Consider the following 19,705-nt stretch of genomic DNA (forward strand, 5'->3'; position numbering starts at 1 on the left):
TTTCTAAACATCCCTAAATTATTTTTGTTTACTTCAGTCTTTAGTCCCTTTTATTCTTCTAAAATTATGTCTAACAAAAGGGAAAAGTTAATTATTTACATCCACAGGAGTTTCAATTTCACAAATTTGTATACTTACTTAGATAATTCATATGAGACATAAAATGCTCCCACTGCAAAAAGAAATGCAATGGAAAAAGTTTCCTTTTCTAGCCTAAATTGCTTTTCAGATTGGACCTATTTTGTCACATGATGACTAAAAATATAAAGACCAATTGACTCTTTGACATGTACAGCCTAAAATGAAGTTTAACCAGTTCTCAGTAGGAACCAGAAAAAGGGTGTCCAAAGGCAAGTTTAACAGTAAAATTTTTTATTCAACAATGTTTAATATCAAATTACTAAGTTAAAGAAAACAATAACATATGTAACCAAAGTAGTATCTTTTTCCTGAGTATTTCTGATCAACATCCTATTTTATAGATCATTCCTGTTCTTCAACTATAGTTACTAAAATTCAACCAAGAATAAAAATATTCATCATGGTTACCCAGAAAATTTATAGCTGGGTAAAAGTAAGTATTTTGTCATTCAGAGGTAAGCTGTACTGTAGACTCTGCAGACTGTACTGTATTTCCTGAGTAATGTTCCATTTAGTCAAGAAATACTGGAATTAACTGCAATTTGTGCAGCTACCTAGGGCAGTAAGGAGATAGAAAACAATAGCTTCAGATGAAAATAGCATTGGCTGCTCTCAAATGGCTAAGAGTTTGGTCACTATTATGCCTTCAACATGGCAGCAACTGCATTTCCGCATTAATTTTGGTGAAGAGCTTGTAAATAACAAAAATTGATAGCTCTAATAATTCGGAACCAATATAATCAGTAGTCTGACATTCCAAACAAATGTGTATCACTCATGCTTACATAATCTAGTAGATATCTATCTACTTAGATATAGACTCTATTAATTATGGCTATCACTTATTAGTTATTGAGTACATATGTTCCAGACACCCAACAAAGCACTTTTTATATATTGAATCCCACTGAATCCACAGATAAACCCTCTGAGGGGTAAATTATCTTAATTTTACAGTTGACAGAGCTGAGGCCTACAGTTTACTTCCCAAAGTTGCACAGCTAGTAGGTGGTGGGGTTGGGCTCTTAATACTATGTTATATCCACCCAGATGAGAAAATGAGAGGAAACCATGGAGTCTTCTCTCTGATTCTCTTCAAGGTGGTTTGTCTAGTTACCTTCTTTCAATTTTGGGGAGTAGCAACAGATGGTAGAACAGAGTGGCAGTGATTATCAATGGATGTTAAGAAAAATGTAGTAACTAAGATCTTATGATCTCAAGTTTAGCATATAGTAGGAAATGCAGACCTCAAGGCTCAATTCAAACACCCCCTCCTATACATGATGACTTTGATAATCTGCACCAATCAGAAGTGATCTCATCTACTTGTGAACCTCACAATCTCCAAGACCACCATATTCTACCTCATATCAGTTATCTGTGTAGCTGTTTATTTGGAACTAGACTTTATGTATAATTCTACAAACCTTGAATCTAGCATAGCAGGTTATACAATAAAGGTTCAATATATATTTGGTTAAAAAATAAAACCAAATGAAGGCAGCTATTTTTATTGGGGGGCAGTGTGGCATAATAAAGAAAATATGATTTGAAATCAGAGAAACTAAAGTTTGACTACTGACCTTGGGAGTTCTGCTTTGTGCCTTGGTTACCTCATCTACATAATAGGGATAATGCAGGTCTCACAGGTTACTGGGAAGTTTAAAGAAATGACATACAAAAGATGTAAAGACTATCTGCAGGCACTAAGTACCCAATAAATGCTAGGATTACATTTTAATCTTATCATGAGCAGTATTAGCTCAATATTAGCTGTAGCTGAGCCCATATTAGCTTTAGGTATATAGTGTAAGTATAAGATACAGGTCCCTGCCCTCAAGGAGTCTGTCATCTGCTTTAGGTCTGTACCACATAAGCATGCCTGGAAACACTACCCTTTCCATTGTGTTTTGTCCCTACCCAATTATCCACATTCTGAATCTTATTTTTTTTTTTTTTTTTTTTGAGATGGAGTCTCGTGTCACCCAGGCTGCAGTGCAGTAGCACAATCTTGGCTCACTGCAACCTCCGCCTCTTGGGTTCAAGTGATTCTCCTGCCTCAGCTTCCTGAGTAGCTGGGATTACAGGCGCACGCCACCATGCCTGGCTACTTTTTGTATTTTTAGTAGACATGGGGTTTCACCATGTTGGTCAGGCTGGTCTCAAATTCCTGACCTCATGTCTGCCCACCTTGGCCTCCCAAAGTGCTGGGATAACAGGCATGAGCCATACTGCGCCTGGCCTTAATCCTATTTTTTTAGTCATATAATGACATGTATGCCAGCTGAGGAAGCAGGGTTAGAAGGGAAATGGAAAGTGGCAAGAAAAGGAGATACTAAGTATTGTTAAGGATCCAAGAACACTGCTTGATGCTTCCCAAGGCTGTCCTATTTATTGGTCCCACAGCCATCCTGGGAAGTATGTTGCATAATGGTCACTTTATAGATGAGGAAACTGGGGCTCAGTTTCACACAGTCAGGATGTGGAGGTCTGAGCTCAGAATCCCCATCTTTTGTCTTCACAGCCTGACAGCTCTTTCTGCTACCTTATAAGAGTAGTATATAAACATAAGGTGTTAGGCATATAGCACCTCTCATATTCTGTCCCTATAAAACAGAAGAAAATGGTTTAACTGAGGGGGAGTCTAAACTGGTTGGGTACATCCCCACAAGGTCATTCTTGATAGAAACATCACCAGTATCTAGCTTGTTATTTTGACTGGGAATCTTTGACCTGTTGTCAGACCTGATCCTGCCCATCCTTTCTTTTGAGACAAGGCCTTACTCTGGTGCCCAAACTGGAGTGCAGTGTTGTGACCACAGCTCATTGCAGCCTCAACCTCCTGGGCTCCACTGATCCTCCCACCTCAGCCTCCCGAGTAGCTGGGACTAGACGCGCATGCCACTACACTCAGATAATTTTTGTATTATTATTATTTTTTTTTTGTTGAGATGGAGTTTCTCCATGTTGCTCAGGCTGGTCTGGAACTCCTGGGCTCAAGTGATTCACTGGCCTCATCCTCCCGAAGTGCTGGAATTACAGGCATGAGCCATCACATCCAGTGATCCTACCCATCCTTGACACAGATATCAATTCTGAAGGTTCATGTGAATGAGGCCTGGATAATGGGATGGGGAATAGGTAGATTCCACAATCCTCTGTTTCTGCCTTTGTCCATACCATCTGCAATACAGAGAGGAGGACTATAAAAATGGCGAGGAAGTCCTAGCCAAAGCAATCAGGCAAGAGAAAGAAATAAAAGGCATCCAAATAAAAAAAGAATTCAAACTATTACTCTTCATTGATGATATGATTCTATGCTTAGGAAACCTTAAATTAGACTCTGCCAAAAGGCCACCAGAACTGATAAACTATTTTAGTAAGGTCTCAGGTTACAAAATCAATGTGCAAAAATCAGTAGCATTTTTATACACCAATAATGTCCAGGCTGAGAGTCAAATGAAGAACATAATCTCATCTGAGCACAGTGGCTCACACCTGTAATCCCAGCACTTTGGAAGGCTGAGGTGGGAGGATCACTTGAGGTCAGGAGTTTGAGACCAGCCTGGCCAACATAATGAAACCCCGTCTCTACTAAAAAAAAAAAATACAAAAATTAGCTGGGCATGGTGGTAGGTACCTGTAAACCTCAGCTACTCAAGAGGCTGAGGCAGGAGAATCACTTGAACCTGAGAGGCGGCAGTTGCAGTGACCTGAGATTGCACCACTGGACTCCAGCTTGGGCAACAGAGAGAGATTCTGTTAAAAAAAAAAAAACAAAAAAACAAAACCCCCAACCAATCAAACAAACAAAGAACAAACCAAGTAACAAAAATATAATCCCATTTAAAATAGCCATAAAGAAAATAAAAATAAAATACCTGGGGATACAGCTAACCAAGGAGGTAAGAGATCTCTACAAGGAGAACTACAAAACATTGCTGAAAGAAATCAAAGATGACACAAATAAATGGAAAAACATCCCATGCTCATAGATTGGAAGAATCAATTCATAAAAATGGCCATACTGCCCAAAGCAATTTATAGATTCAACACTATTCCTATCAAATGATCAACATCATTCTTCACAGAATTAGAAAAATCTATTCTAAAATTCATATGAAACCAAAAAAGAGCCTGGCTAGACAAAGCAATACTAAGCAAAAAGAACAAAGGTGGAGGTATCACACTACCTGACTTCAAACTAAGTTATAAGGTTATAGTAACCAACACAGCAAGGTACTGGTATAAAAACAAACACACAGACCAATGGAAGAGAACAGAAAACCAAGAAATAAAGCCTTACACTTAAACAATCTGATATTTGACAAGCCTGAGAAAAACGAGCAATGGAGAAAGGACTCCCTAAGAAACAAGCAATGGGAAAAGGATTCAACAAAGGCTGCTGGGATAACTGGCTAGCCATATGCAGAAGAATAAAAATTGGACCCTTTACCTTTCATCATATAGAAAAATTAACTCAACATGGATTAAAGATTTAAAGACCTCAAACTATAAAAATCCTAGAGAAGAACCTAGGAAATAACCTTTTTCACATCAACTTTGGGAAAGAATTTTTGTGTAATTCCCAAAAGCAATTGTAACAAAAACCAAAATTGACAAGTGGGCCTAATTAAATTGAAGAGTTTGTGCACAGAAAAAGAAACTACGAATAGAGTAAACAGATAGCTTACACAGCGAGAGAAAACATTTACAAACTATGCATCTGACAAAGGTCTAATAAACAGAGTCTATAACAATCTATAACAAACAAATCAACAAGCAAAAATCAAATTACCCCAGTAAAAATGGGCAAAGGATATGAACAGACACTTCTCAAAAGAAGATATGCACCGGGCGCAGTGGCTCACGCTTGTAATCCCAGCACTTTGGAAGGCAGAGGTCAGCCTGGGTGGATCACCTGAGGTCAGGAGTTCAAGACCAGCCTGACCAACAGGTGAAACCCCATCTCTATGGAAAATACAAAAAAAAATTAACCTGGCATGGTGGCAGGCACCCATAATCCCAACTACTTGGGAGGATGAGGCAGGAGAATCACTTGAACCCAGGAGGCGGAGGCTGCAGTGAGCTGAGATCGTGCCACTGCACTGCAGCCTGGGCGACAAGAGCAAAACTCAAGAAGGAAGAAGAATAAAAGAGAAGGAGGAGGAGAAGGAGGAGAAAGAGGAGGAGGAGGAAGAAGAAGAAAGAAGAAAAGAGGGAGGAGAAGAGGAGGAGGAGGAGGAGGAAGGAGACGACGACATATAAATGACTGACAAATGTATGAAAATATGCTCATCATCACTAATCATCAGAGAAATGCAAATTGAAAGCACAATGAGATACTATTTCACACCAGTCAGAATAGTTATTAAAAAATCAGAAAACAACAGATGCTGGTGAGGCTGTGGAGAAAAGGGAACACTTATACAATGTTGGTGAGAACGTAAATTAGTTCAGCCACTGCGGAAAGCACTTTGGGGAATTCCCAAATAATTTAAACTAGAGCTATCATTCGGCCCAGCAATTCCACTACTAGGCATATACCCAAAGAAAAATAGATCATTATACCAAAAAGACACATGCACTGCATGTTCATCACAACATTATTCACAACAGCAAAGAGATGGAATCAACCCAGGTGTCCATCGATGGTGGACTGGATAAAGAAAATATGGCACATACACACCATAGAATACTATGCTGCCATTAAAAAAAAAAAAAAAGATATCATATCCTTTGCAGCCACATGGATAGAGCTGGAGGTCATAATCCTAAACAGATCAATGCAGTAACAGAAAACTAAATAATGCACGTTCTCACTTACATGCAGGAGCTAAACGCTAAGCAAGCACAGACGTGAACTTGGGAACAATAGATACTGTGAGCTACTGAAGGGGAAGGGTGGGATGCATCTAAGAACTACCTACTGGGCACCATGTTCACTACCTGAGTGCAGTATACCCATGTCACAAACCTGAACATGTACACGCTGTATCTACAATAAAAGTGAAAAAATAATTAAAAATTTAAAGTACTATGTTAATACTTCAAAAAATATGATCAAATCTTCATAGCAGTTCTTTGCATTTTACAATAAAGTGTTTAAAATATTATGTTCTATTTTTCTCATTTTAATAGTTTCGTGATTATAATTACAATGATAAATTTTACTCAGTGCCAACCTGAGAGCCATTTTTCACCTGTTTGTGAAGAGGCATGGATTTTAGGCCACAATGTACATTGCCTATGTCACTGAAAAGAAAACGAAAGGTAAGGGGTGGGTAGAGGAGCAGTGTGAGGAATACGGGATAGAAGGCGAGATAGGTGACCTTGAAAAGGAACACATTCAATGTTTTTCAAATAAAGAAATTCCCACTGATCTTACTACCCTGTTGTTTGTCTAATAAATAAAAATCCACAAATACTGGATTTGTGCTGAACTAGCCTCTCATTTTCACCAAGTGTGGTAAAATAGGAAACTCATGGGCTCTGGGGCCAGACAAGTGCTAACCTTAACTCGTCATTTATTGGCTGTGGCACTTCCATGGTCAAGTAACTGATTTATTTCTGTCTTTGTTTCTTTATGCGTAAAATGGATTGAAAATACTTACGGTATAGAATTATTAAGAATCAAATAATATGTGGGAAGCATTTTTGCATTATTTCTGGCACATAAAGTAATCAATAAATGGAAGTTTCCCTCCCTTTCCTTGTGTCAAAGGACCTACATTTCCAGGATCAGAGTTAGTATAATTTGTGACTGTGATATGGATTAAAGACCCACGGCCATTGTTCTATACAACGTGAGCTCAGGTCAAATTATAACCAATAGTTTAGGGACACATTATAAGCATCACTGTTCTGCAATCTTTACCTACCTTATGTCTGGCAATTTGATCATTAAAAGAACATCTATGCTCAAACTCAGCAATCCCATCAAATCCTGCTTATAGAAAAGGGTCTTACCAATTTATTCACACCAAAGTACAAATGATCGATTATACTCTCTTTTCCACAAGTATCTAGTTTTTAGTATGGAATTGAGATTTAATCCAAAGAAATAATTCTCCAACTACTGAATGTCAGGACTTATTTATAGTAAAAATGTTCTTTAGGACACTGGAAGGACCTCATGTAATGCAAATAGCTACCTCCTTTGTAACATCATGGTTAAAATCATTAGCATAATATTCCGGTTATCAAAGCTAAGTCAACAATCCATCCAAAAAGCACCACAGAGGAATATTCTAGCTGGCATGACCCTAGAGCATAATTGGGAAGGTGCTGAGTAACTGGATTAACTCTTGGGAAATATGGCTTTCTGGTTCAGGTTTAGTGAAATCCTGTAATTTCTATAAAATGTTAAAATTGAGGTACAAACAATACAGCTTTCCTGAAACCTCCAATACCAAGTTATAACATAAACATTTATGGATTCAAGCACTTTAGATACACAGATTATTCCTGCCTTCATCCCCTGAATTATAATTTGTAGCCTATTTTTTCTCCATTAGAGCCAAGAGTAGAATATATTCCAAGGTACTTAACAACATGTCAGCTTCCATTAATTAACTGACAATTACATAGCATTGTACTAGTAAATGCTTTACATGTATGATATAGTTTAGTTGTCAAAACAACCAGTAAGGTAGTTATTACAATTCTCATTTTATAGACAAGAACTGTATACTTAGACTTTCAGACTTTTAAGAATTTTATACTTAGACTTTAAAGACTTAAAGAAAGACAATTATAGATGACGAAACAAAAGCTCAGATAAATAAAGTATCTTGCTGAAGGTCACCTAACTAGCACATGATGAAATTAAGATCTGAACCCATGTCTATTTGACTTCAAATTGTCTCTCTCCTCTAGGCTATCCTGTCTCTCATATTATCTCTGGTTAACATGCCATTTTGAAAGGTTGTCATTTGAATAAATTTCTGGAACATTTATATTCCAGTGCCTCTCAGATCACTAGGCCTTTTAGTACTGCTATACTTGAATTTATAGTAACTACCAGGTTCAACACTCAAGGAAAATGTTCAAATGCATTTTAAGTCAAACATTAGAGACTTCTGTATCAGAACTCTATAAATTCCTTAAATTATGTTAGGATAAATACATTTTTATGTTACACAGAAAACTCTTAACATTATGCTAGGACTTAATTTTTATGCTACTGGCAGCAATCACATCATAACTCCCAACTCAGTCTTCATTACATAGCTCCTCTAGCATTAACATATCCATCTAAACAGATAACAATAAGGCACACCAGTGCATTCATCTCCGTATGTAATAAATTTAAATCACACTATACTAACATTGCCACTACCAAATGTTGTATACTCTAACATGCTCCCTGACCAACTCACATGCAGTAATATTTAAACATAAGACATCTGAAAACACAATTATCAAAAAAGGCTAGCCCTTGCATTCCTCTTTCAAGAAACAATAGAAATATGAGAAATTTTCCAAGTAGCAGCTGTGAGGGAGCTTTTTCACACTACATAAAGAACACTATGCCTAAGGAGGAGGGGGCGGAATGGCACACAGTTTGGCTTCCAAGCCTTGTTCTTACTGCTATGAGCCAAGTCACTTAGATTTTCTAAGTCTCATGGGGACTAAATGAGCTCTATGGTCTTCTCTATATTTTTAAAAGAAATTCAAAAGGAAAGAAAAGGTTCATACTCACTTAGCTCACAAGTATGTGCTGAAAGATTTGGGAATGTTTATGAGGGAAAGGCCTGCTAGCTATATCAAGTGGGTCTTCAGAAGGTAGCTGTGGCAAATTTACAATGGGTTTTTGGCTAGTACCCAATAAAGTAGGCTGAGAAATGGAGTTTGTCAGCACAAGGAGATACATATTTCTCAAGGGGAGACTAATAATAGCAAGCTCATGAAACTGATAGGTAAATCAGAATGGCACTTGTCTGGTTTATAAGAAAATATGATATAGTTATTAATATCATAAAGTAGTGACCAACTTGCTCTTTTTGGTAGCACACTTATACTGCAAACAAAAAATAATTAGGAAGTTGGTGGGAATGGATTTGGAGCAAGTGGAGTGAGAGAAATTGAACACTAATGCGTAGAGTTAGAACAACCTTTACAATTAGGATGGCCTTGCTGATGGACTAGAATACTCAGCGTTCATTTCATGGGTCTCCCCTCACTTTAGGTCTGTGCTTGAATGGGCATAATCAACTGCTACCTCTTTCAGTCTCCTTTTTAAATTATTTCTTTATGACTTTACATATCATTGTGCAGATATCTTAGGTGATCTTAAAGTTAATTCATAAGATGCAGTCTTATTTTTTCAGTTACAAATTCTTAGAGCATGGCAGATTGTAGTCCTGATAGGTAACAATTTTATACAATAAATGAAAGAGGTCCTTATTCTGAATTATGTAACAACATGTAAATATAAACAAAATTACATAATAAGAATAAAATGTTCTAATCTAACACCATATAATGTTTGGTTACCAGGAGTGATGGTTGTATAACAACATTCTTCCTTGGCTCCTCCTAATGAAAAGCTGAAACCGGCCTTCATGAGAAGGTCCTCTTGATCTTCCCCCCAACCCCCATGAACCTGAGGGGATACTTGGAGAAATGTGTCATTACATTTTAATTTTTGTCAATTTTTACCCAATTTTTGACACCCATTACCTGCAAGACTTAAAGAAAAACTATTATTCTGTTACAATAGAGAAGGTGAAATCAGAGAAGCTCTAACACTTTTTCAACGAGGAACTTTAGTGCAAAATTCCTGAATTGTAAACATTTTCACCTTTTCAAAAAGATTTTAGATATAATATACATATAAAAATACAACTAAAATGCAGGCTCAGATTGATATTATTAGGAGTATTTTCAGATTTTAAACTGCTATATGAGGTTATTTCAAGTTATTGTATCTCAGCAAACATTCTATACTCACTAATTTAAGGGAGGCAACCTAGTATATCAAAACAAAAGCTAAGTGTTATATTTTTAGTTTTCTCATTCCTTTAGTGACTTCTGTTGATAATACTAGGAAGAAGCCTAAGTGATTTGGTTATTTTTAAAAGGACCTGTTATAGACTTATTTAAACTTCAGTTAGAAAAGCTAATTTCCTTTATATGGCAAAAATGGATTACAGTTTGATTAGAATATTTCCATTGTAATTTATTTATTCATTTTAAGCCTCAATAGAGACATATATTGATTTGTGATATAAAGTAGATTTTTGATGTTCAAATATACTTTTAAAAATTTGCTTTCATTTTGAAAATGGCAATAGTGGCCTGAAGAAAAAAGATTTAACTTTCATAAACAATTACCCTGGGAAGAAGTGCAAGCAAGGACATGATTCACAGATGTGTTCACTGTCCACTGTATTACTATACATTAACTTTTCTTTGCAATGACTCTGCTATACACTGCATGTTTTACAAGATAATGATGTTTGAAAAGTAAAAGTAGCCTGCTTTTGGGCATTTTCTCAAACCAACTTTTTATATCATGCCCACAGCATTTCATTTATGAAATTCCTGTTGGTTCAAAGGACCCTAATAAAATTAACAGAGAACTTAACCACTAACTTGGATGCTCTTCATATAAAAGATAGTCATTAGATTCTTTTTTTGTTTGTTTGAGATGGAGTCTTGCTCCGTCACCCAGGCTGGATGGAGTGCAGTGGTGCAATCTTGGCTCATTGCAACCTCCACCTCCTGGGTTCAAGAGATTCTCCTGCCTTAGCCTGCTGAATAGCTGGGATTACAGGCGTGCGCCACCACAACTCTCTATTTTTAGTAGAGATGGGTTTCACCATATTGGTCAGGCTGGTCTCAAACTCCTGACCTTGTGATCTTCCTGCCTCAGCCTCCCAAAGTGCTGGGATTATAGGCATGAGCCACTGCGCCCGGCCAATTAAATTCTTATTTTTATACGTACTGTGTCCCATAGTGAACCCGACATCTTAAGAGTGATTTGAGGCATCTGGACAAGGTCCACATCTGGTCAGTATGTTAGAAAGGAAGACACAGAAAGCCAGACTGCAACAAGTGGCACTTGTGAGGAAGAAGAAAAGATTACAGGATGATTTAAAATCTTTCAGTGACATTTTAATGGACTGAGAAGACTACCATGATTTCCTCCTCTACAAAAAAATAGGTTAAAGTGAGACAGTTTAAGCAACTGGAGATTTTAGGTTGATATGGTCAAATGCTACTTATGGCTATCTGGCCAGCAGAGACTAGTGCATTACTACCTTGTCCATTAAATGCCCCCAGTAGCAACCAGCAGTGACTAGGGATGTGCACAGGTCCAGGAGTGGTTCTCCCAGCTGCTCACTATGTACCTAGGCTTGTTTAATAGAAAAATGTGTTCAGTCTATTACTACTGAGTAAAACTAATGCTCCAGGGAAATATGTCAAATTTACCTTCAGGTTTAGCATATCCCTGCCAAGTAGCAGGGAAAGCACAGTTTCAGGAGAACAGGCTTGGGTGCCTGAAGGGGGCCTCAGAAAATCTCTTCCAGGGCTAAGCCTGATTCTATAACCATGTGGCATATCAAGAAGTAATCTGTGAGGTAACTAGTTTAATAATTCAGTACCAATTCTACTTTATAATAATTTTAATTACTATAGTCTTCTGTCAACCTAGCTAAAAAGAAATCCAGGGACACTTTTACACTGCCCCCAAATCGGCAGCACTTAGAAAGAGCTTTACATTCCACAAGGTGATCTGTCATATATACTATTTCATTGTAACTTCTTACTCCTGTTTTTCAAAAAGAAAACTCACTGATGTTAAGGTATTTGTTCAGGGCAGATAACCAATAAGCAAAGCAGCCAAGATGGAAACCAGGCCTCCTGACTTCACACCCTATCCTCTCTCTATTCTGCTGTGCTTGCCTGAGACCTAGGGATATAATCATTTAACAGACTGATTCTTAACCCTAAGTAAGGCTCAGCTGTCACAAAGACCCAGAATCATCAGCAAACAGAAATATTCACATCTGAAAATAACCACTCTTAATTCAGTTCTAAGCCTGACAATTGGTTTACAACATATAAAGAAGTAAAATCAGCCTTGATGATTAACTTCAGCATTACAAAAATCTTTTCCATTATTTTGATGGTAGGGATGGAGGGTGAAGTGATATGTTGATCTTATTTAGATACACGTAGTTCTTTGTCAGATAATGTATCAGGGCTTCAAAGAGAGTTATTGAGTGGCATGCCTTTTTGTTTTAGTTAATTTTGCACTGGATTTTCCTGATCTTTAAATAAAAACAAATCAACAAAACTACAACCAAACCAATGAAATGAGAGAGTAGTCTCTTGAGCAACTAATTAAACTGTTTTTAGAAATAGCTAATTAAGCTTTCCATTAAAATCCACCAAATAGACATACATAATTTACAAGGTGGGAAGCCATTCCAATCTCATGGTAAAACAATTAAACGAGTCTTAAATTTATAGAAGACATTGCAGATTGGCTAATTCAGTGAGTAATTATATAATTAGGATGCATTTTATCTTTAAAAGAATATAATGTAAAAAAACAAAAAGTTTTTGGGTGCTAGACATGTGGCCAAAGTGTAAAAAGTTTATAAAACCCACAAATTCATTAAATGAAACCACTGAAATGCTCAAAGTATATATGTACAATACTAAGTGCTCATAGCTGTCACTCAACATACATTTTATTAAGTATCTACTATATGCTAGGCACTAAGGAAACTATAGCTTCATACCAGAGACTAGGGTGCTATACTATTTTACAAGGACAAAATATTAAACAAATATATGTTTAATAAATAAATTATAATTGAGATAAGTTCTGCATGAATAATGTATTATTCCATGCTATTTTAGTCCCATAATCACATTTTCTAGCAAAAGTTGAATTTATCCATGATATCTATGACCATGCCCTCCTTTGAAACTGCTCCTTCCCTCCACGGGCTTTCTGACACTCTCATAGGTGACTTTTTCACATCTCTCCATCCCAGATTTCTCACTCTTTCCAATATGGATGTGCTTCCAAAGCCCTCTAAAGTCCAAACCGCAAGGTAGTTTGTGACCATCTGATATGGTCCTTTTATCAGAAATAATATAGACAAGGAGCTGCAGCTCATAAACTCTCCTCCTCAATCTGCCTAATCATTCCTTCCATAAAGCATTAAAAAAATTGTTTTAAATTTAAAAATTTTAAATTTTTAAAATTCAACGTTATCTACAGTTGAGCGGTTAAAAGCTTGGCTCTTGAGTAAAGACTATCTGTAAAAGAATCTTAGCTCCATTTACTAGTTATGGGATCTTAAGTCTCCATTTCTTTGTTTGCAAAACTGGAATGAAGATAGTACCTATACTTCATGAGGACTGGGAGGATGAGATGAGATAATGTAGGTAGGATGCATGGCATATTAAAGTATACATATACTCCCTGTCTGTATTATTTCTGGTAAAAGGACCATATGAGGTGATCACAAACTACGCTGTGGTTTGGACTTTAGAGGGCTGTGAAAGCACATCCATATTGGAAAGAGTGAGAAATCTGGGATGGAGAGGTGTAGAAGTTACCTGTGAGAGTGTCAGAAAGCCTGTGGGAGGAGAGAGCAGCATGCAGAGAGCTCTCAAAACTCTCCAAGACTATGTGGTGATGCTGATGTTATACTGTTATCATCATTAGCATCAGGCTTATAGCCCAACACAAGGCTTGGGGCAAAGTAGATGCTAAGTAAATGTTGAAAGAATGAACAAAGTTCATGGCACACTTGTAAGCCTCACTGAATTCTTCAGACTCACAGATGAGTGCCTATCTGAATGATTTCAGTCTCCTGCCCTTATATTGTCAGAATAGATTTAATACCAAAAAATGTATAAATGTTTTGTCTTTTACCTAGGTTATTCAAAAAGTAATGGCAGGTCAGAGGTGCTAAGAAGAATGGCATTTTAAATATTGTTTCTTCATTTTACAGTCAAAATATATGCAGACTATGAACTAAAAACATGTTAGAGAAAAAATTTTGATAACACAGGTATCTTAGCAACATAGCTGACTAAAGGAGACATTGAATTGAAAACATTTGTTGTGCTGAGAGAACATGTGCCACCTGAAATAAGAAGGATGCTTAGGATTCAGGAACTGTAGCTTTCTATTCCACAGAATGTTGAATCATTGTGTTTTAAACTAATCTGCAGGACCAAACAACTATTATTGGAGGAATAACATAAAGTGCCATGAAAATTTTTGGATAAATAAAAACCCTCTGCAATAAATTCCAAGAAAATATTAGAAGGAAAAGGAAATGTAGGCGGTATCCACCATTAGTAAGCCTAACATCTGATCATTTTTTCTATGAATTCAAACCCATAACTTGCTATAAAATTGCAAAATGAAGTTATTTTCGTTATTTTTAAATGCATGTCTTAATAATAAAGACATTAAAATAAGAAGTATATTGTTTAAAAAGAAAACTTGCCTAAAACCTCTCCTCCTGCAGGATCAGCTGTAGAAAGGTTTTAAAGCATATGCTTCTGTTATGTTTTTGCTGTCAAAATATCAAACCACGTCATCAGTTAAATAATGTTTCTTTGTTGGTTTAATTTTTCAAGGTCTTTGAGATACCAGGTATAGAATTCAATACATTTTGTTATACCAATGATACCGATACTGTTTTTTGTTTTTGAGACAGAGTCTCCCTCTGTTGCCCAGGCTGAGGTGCAGTGGCACAATCTGGGCTCACTGCAACCTCCACCTCCTGGGTTCAAGCAATTCTCCTGCCTCAGCCTCCCGAGAGCTGGGACTGCAGGCATGCGCCACCATGCCCAGCTAATTTTTGTATTTTTAGTAGAGACGGGAGTTTCACCATGTTGGCCAGGATAGTCTCGATCTCCTGACCTCAGATGGCCCGCCTGCCTTGGCCTCCCAAAGTGCTGATATTACAGGGGTAAGCCACTGCACTGGCCATGATACTGTTTTTAATGAAAAATACCATATTAAATTAGTTATTGTAGGCTTTTTGTTTAATTGTCTCTTCTGCTGTAGCTTACATTAAACTTAGAGTTTTATACTTCCACATTTGAAAACCTCTCCAAAAGAGAAAGTTAGGTTCACATCACATGACATAAAAGTTTCTTCTGGGTTCCCTTTAGAGCTGGTTGTCTTGAGGAAAAGTCTTCTCTGTTGTAGCAGTAAGCTGAGCTAGTACCTTTCTAGCATTACCATTTTTTACTTGAAAGAATGAGTAAAAGAAATTTTGGTTGATCAGACTTGGGTGTTCAGCATTTCTATAAAATGAATGAAGTGCTTTGGCTATCTCAGGGAAAACAACTGACAGTCAATGATAAAATTAAAATTTTATCATTTAAAATCAAAATTAGAAAAAATTCTAATTTTTTCAGGTAAAATCTGTATCTGCCACGCTGAACTTGACAGCTTCCTACTACTTTAATGAGTCTTCTGATAAGATCAATGATGATATTAACAAATGTGACCTTTTGATACTGCAAAAAACGTGTCAACATTTGGATGACCAACATAACTCAGTGAACCAGTTTTTTCCAAGTGACCAAAGCATGGTGTTTCAAAATCATTCACAGTTGAGAGACCCATTCAAAGTTCAACAGATCAATGGATTTCAGTGTAACTGATTAAAAAATGGATATTAATAGGGTTTCAGATTCCACATTGCAAGTAACTGTTAAAAAATTACCACTTGTCCAGTTTTGGTGGTATCAACAAAGAATAAAAAGGCTATTAAAATACTTCTCTCTTTTCCAGTTGTGTGTTTATGTATGGCCAGATTTTCTTCATATAGTTCAACCAAAACAACCTATCACCACAGACTGAACACAGAAGCATTTACGAGAACCCAGTTTTGTTTCCTTAAAATCAAGCCATACACTGAAGAGATTCATAGAAATGTAAAACACTGCCACTCCTCTAGATTTTTTGTTTCAAAAATTGGTTATTTAATAATATTGTTAATATGTAATTTTTATTGTTTCTTAAAGATATTTTATAAAATCTATTTTAATTTCCAGTATAGTAAATATCAATAGATATAACCCACATAACAAAAGCTCTTTAAAGTCTTCAGGAATTTTTTAAGTGTAAAGGGGTCCTGACTCCAAAAAGCTTCAGAACCACATATCTAATCTATTAGTTGTAAGTTTACTGAGCAACAGAATCATACATGTGATATAGATGTGTACATAGAGAAATAAATATATTAATATAGATGTTTAGGCTGCATGTTGATTATACTGAATCAAAATTTCTGCTGATATCTCAATTTTATAGAAATTATCATTGGTGAGAACATTGATCTGATTTAGCACTTTAATAAAAAATGATTTATCACTGCATGTTTCAGAACTTGCCCCAAACTTAAAAGTTTTATTCTACTTCATTATTTCTCATAAGTACTATCAGTAAGAACATCTTTAATTTTTTTCTTTTACAGTTATGAAATGCTAATCCTTCAGTGTTATTGATTTCTCTTCTTCAGAGAAGAAGAATATGATAAAAGTGTCAAACTGTATTAAAGACTTGAGAAGGGTTTTGTTTGCTTCTGTTTTCTTTTCCTTTTTTTAAACTTCCAAATAATAAACTCTCTACAGTAAGTGTTATATAGACTCCAGAGTATTTATTTGGAAAGCATTTTATCTTAAAAATCTTGTTTATTTGGATGGTGACTGTCAACTCAGAGGTCTTTTGTCAGTTTCAAAGAGCTAGGTATGCTTCAACTTTGACAACGAAATGCTAATAATCACTTTGAAGACTGAAATGATGAAAAGCTAAAACTGTCAAACTGAATTTAAGTCAACTGTTGAAAATGTAAAAGTGTGCTGACTTATCTAAAATGTAATAAATGCAATATGCCTTACTATATTATAAATCTTAATTAACAGATTCCATTCATATGCAAATAAATTAGGTTAATCATTTAATATGGCTCAATTATTTTAAAAATTTTTAAATTTACCTATATCTCATCCTACTAAGTATACTGATGTTTAAAATTCACATGTTCTGGCTGGGCTCAGTGGCTCACGCCTGTAATCCCAGCACTTTGGTGGGCTAAGGCAGGCAGATGGCTTGAGCCCAGAAGTTCAAGACCAGCCTGGGCAATATGGCAAAACTCCATCTCTACAAAAAAATTGGCTAGGCCTGGTGGCACATGCCTGTAGTACCAGTACTTCAGAGGCTCAGGTGGGAGGATCGCTTTAGCCCAGGAGTTCTTAAGGCTAGAGTGAGCCATGATCACACGACTGTAGTCCAGCCTGAATTGACTGACAGATGAAGACCCTGTCTCTAAATAAGTAAATAAAAATAAAACAAAATTCACTTGTTCAATTAGTGCACACTTACATGTAATTTACACAACCACTAAGTCTAAATCCTTATTTATTTATTATTGTTGTTCCTATGAAAGGAACAAGACTATTTGAATTTGTACATCTGTGTGATACTTAATGAAGGGAGGACAGCACTTAACGTAAGCAACTAAGAGAGAACTAAGTTACACTACAAGAAAGGATATTTTATTTTTCTATATTAAAAATTCAATATCATAGGTTTTCTTGTTCAATGAACTGGAATCTTCGTTCCTTCAACATTTGGTAAGAATTTATATTTTAAAAAAACGAACATAAGAGTTGCAATTCTAGGGTGACATTCTTTAATGGGTCAAGGGCCCGTCTGAAGCATGCTTCAACTTCCTTTGGGCAGCTCTAGAGGTACTAACTTCTCCCTTTTGGTAACCTAACTACTCCAAAGATCTACTTAGTCTTTATTCAGTCCAACATTAAAGTTTCTACAGTAATACTAAGGGGCATTGTGTAGAAGGGTCTAGTTGTCCTGTATGATTTCATTCTTGAAAACAGAGGATATACTATATTAAGACAACCCCCTAGAATATCTTGATAACTCACCATAAATCTATCACCCCCAAAGATATTCATGTTAATTCTTATTCCTAAAAGACTGCATTAAAGATTAAAGGCGATAACTTGGTAAAGTACTTCACACAACTTCCGATATACCATACTCGATAAATGTTAGTTATTTCTGTTATAATTCTAAGCTTTGCAATCCTTAGAAATGTACAGTAGGGAGCTAGAAGAGACTTTCAGTTTCCTAAGGCCAAAGGGAATGGTTTGATTGGCTCAAATATTTATAATCCTCATCAGTAGCAGATTTAATTAGCCATGTCTATACTTAAACCTGTATGTGTTCAGACTGTTCTACCACTTGGAATAAGTTCTCAGAAGTACAGAATCTTCAATTGGAAAAACCTCTTAAGGATTAACAAAAGAAACCATATGGGTAGAAAATTATGGCAGCTAGAAGGGACCTTGTGGTCATCTATGAAGCTGAGTCCTTCATTTTACTACTGAGGCCCAAACAGGTTATTAAGATATGCTTAAAGCAAAAATCATTAGTTAAAGTGACAGAGTAGGATGGAATAGATGCCCCATTAAAAAGTTGGTTGTTTCTCTGTGTGTGAGGGAATTGCTGGATAAATAGGACATAACACCTAATAATCAAAGATCCTTTTGAAGTATTTCTATTTAAAGAGTAAAGGTGGATCTTTATGAAAACAAATCTCAAAAAGTCAAGAAATTAAGGGAGGAAAAGAATAGCAGGAAAACAACCAGATAATGTGGATCACTCCAAGCTATGACCAAACACTTAGTATACAGGATTACAGAAATTCTTTTTAATACCAGATCAAATGTGAAAGATCCATTACTATTTAAGTACCTTGTTCTAAAGAAAAATAAATTAGCTTAAAAGTTTAAAATATTTTTGTGTGAAATCAAAAGCAAAGTGATATTAAAAACATTTATAATCAATGTCAGTATGATTTTTAAAAGTAAAACAGAAAAAACCCATCATCTTGCAGTAACACTGCTTCCAAACAAAGGTATTTTCATATTCATTAGTTGGGGAAAGGCAGTTTGGGGGGCTTTATCTGTAAGGGGACAAAGGGAATTCATTATTCACATTGAAATATGTGGTAATTAGAATGTTACAGCCACAAGATAGCAAAATAGTTCTGGTTTAAGTAACAATTTCAGCTAAGCCCCTCTGTGCATGCTGCAGATAGAAATTATGGAAATCATTTCCTCTCAAAATACTTTGTTAATCTAGAACTGGACAACTCTAAAGTGTAGACAAGCTTGACTATGGTTACATACGAAGCTAATGTACAAACTTTCTATATTCAGCAAATTCAGAAAAACGTTTCTCTCATGTAGAAGTTTTATAATTTTGAGGATACAGACTATTCTAAGAAAAACAATTTGAACATGTTTTTAATTATCCCCGAAGGAAATTAATTTATAAATTTAAATTTTTATTAGTTATCTTTATTTATAAATATGCTGACTTTTAGAGCATTAAATATTCTGGAAACAAATGAAAATGCCATTTTGCAAGAGTAAAAAAATTCTAAACTTACAAAGACTGTTAAAATGACTATGGCCTAATCCGAACCAGAACTAACCCAACACTTTTTTACTTCTTCTTTTTTTTTTTTTTTTTTTT

At 35.9% G+C, this 19,705-nt stretch overlaps 1 protein-coding gene across 3 annotated transcripts in view; it reads right to left on the reverse strand.

Moving 5' to 3' along the window:
* CHN1 (chimerin 1) overlaps window positions 1–19,705 on the reverse strand; it is a 198,596-nt gene that overhangs the window by 48,059 nt on the left and 130,832 nt on the right. The window lies entirely within an intron of this gene.

This window comes from Cebus imitator, unplaced genomic scaffold (assembly GCF_001604975.1).
Source record: "Cebus imitator isolate Cc_AM_T3 unplaced genomic scaffold, Cebus_imitator-1.0 Scaffold110, whole genome shotgun sequence".
In the NCBI taxonomy this organism is placed as follows: Eukaryota; Metazoa; Chordata; class Mammalia; order Primates; family Cebidae; genus Cebus; species Cebus imitator.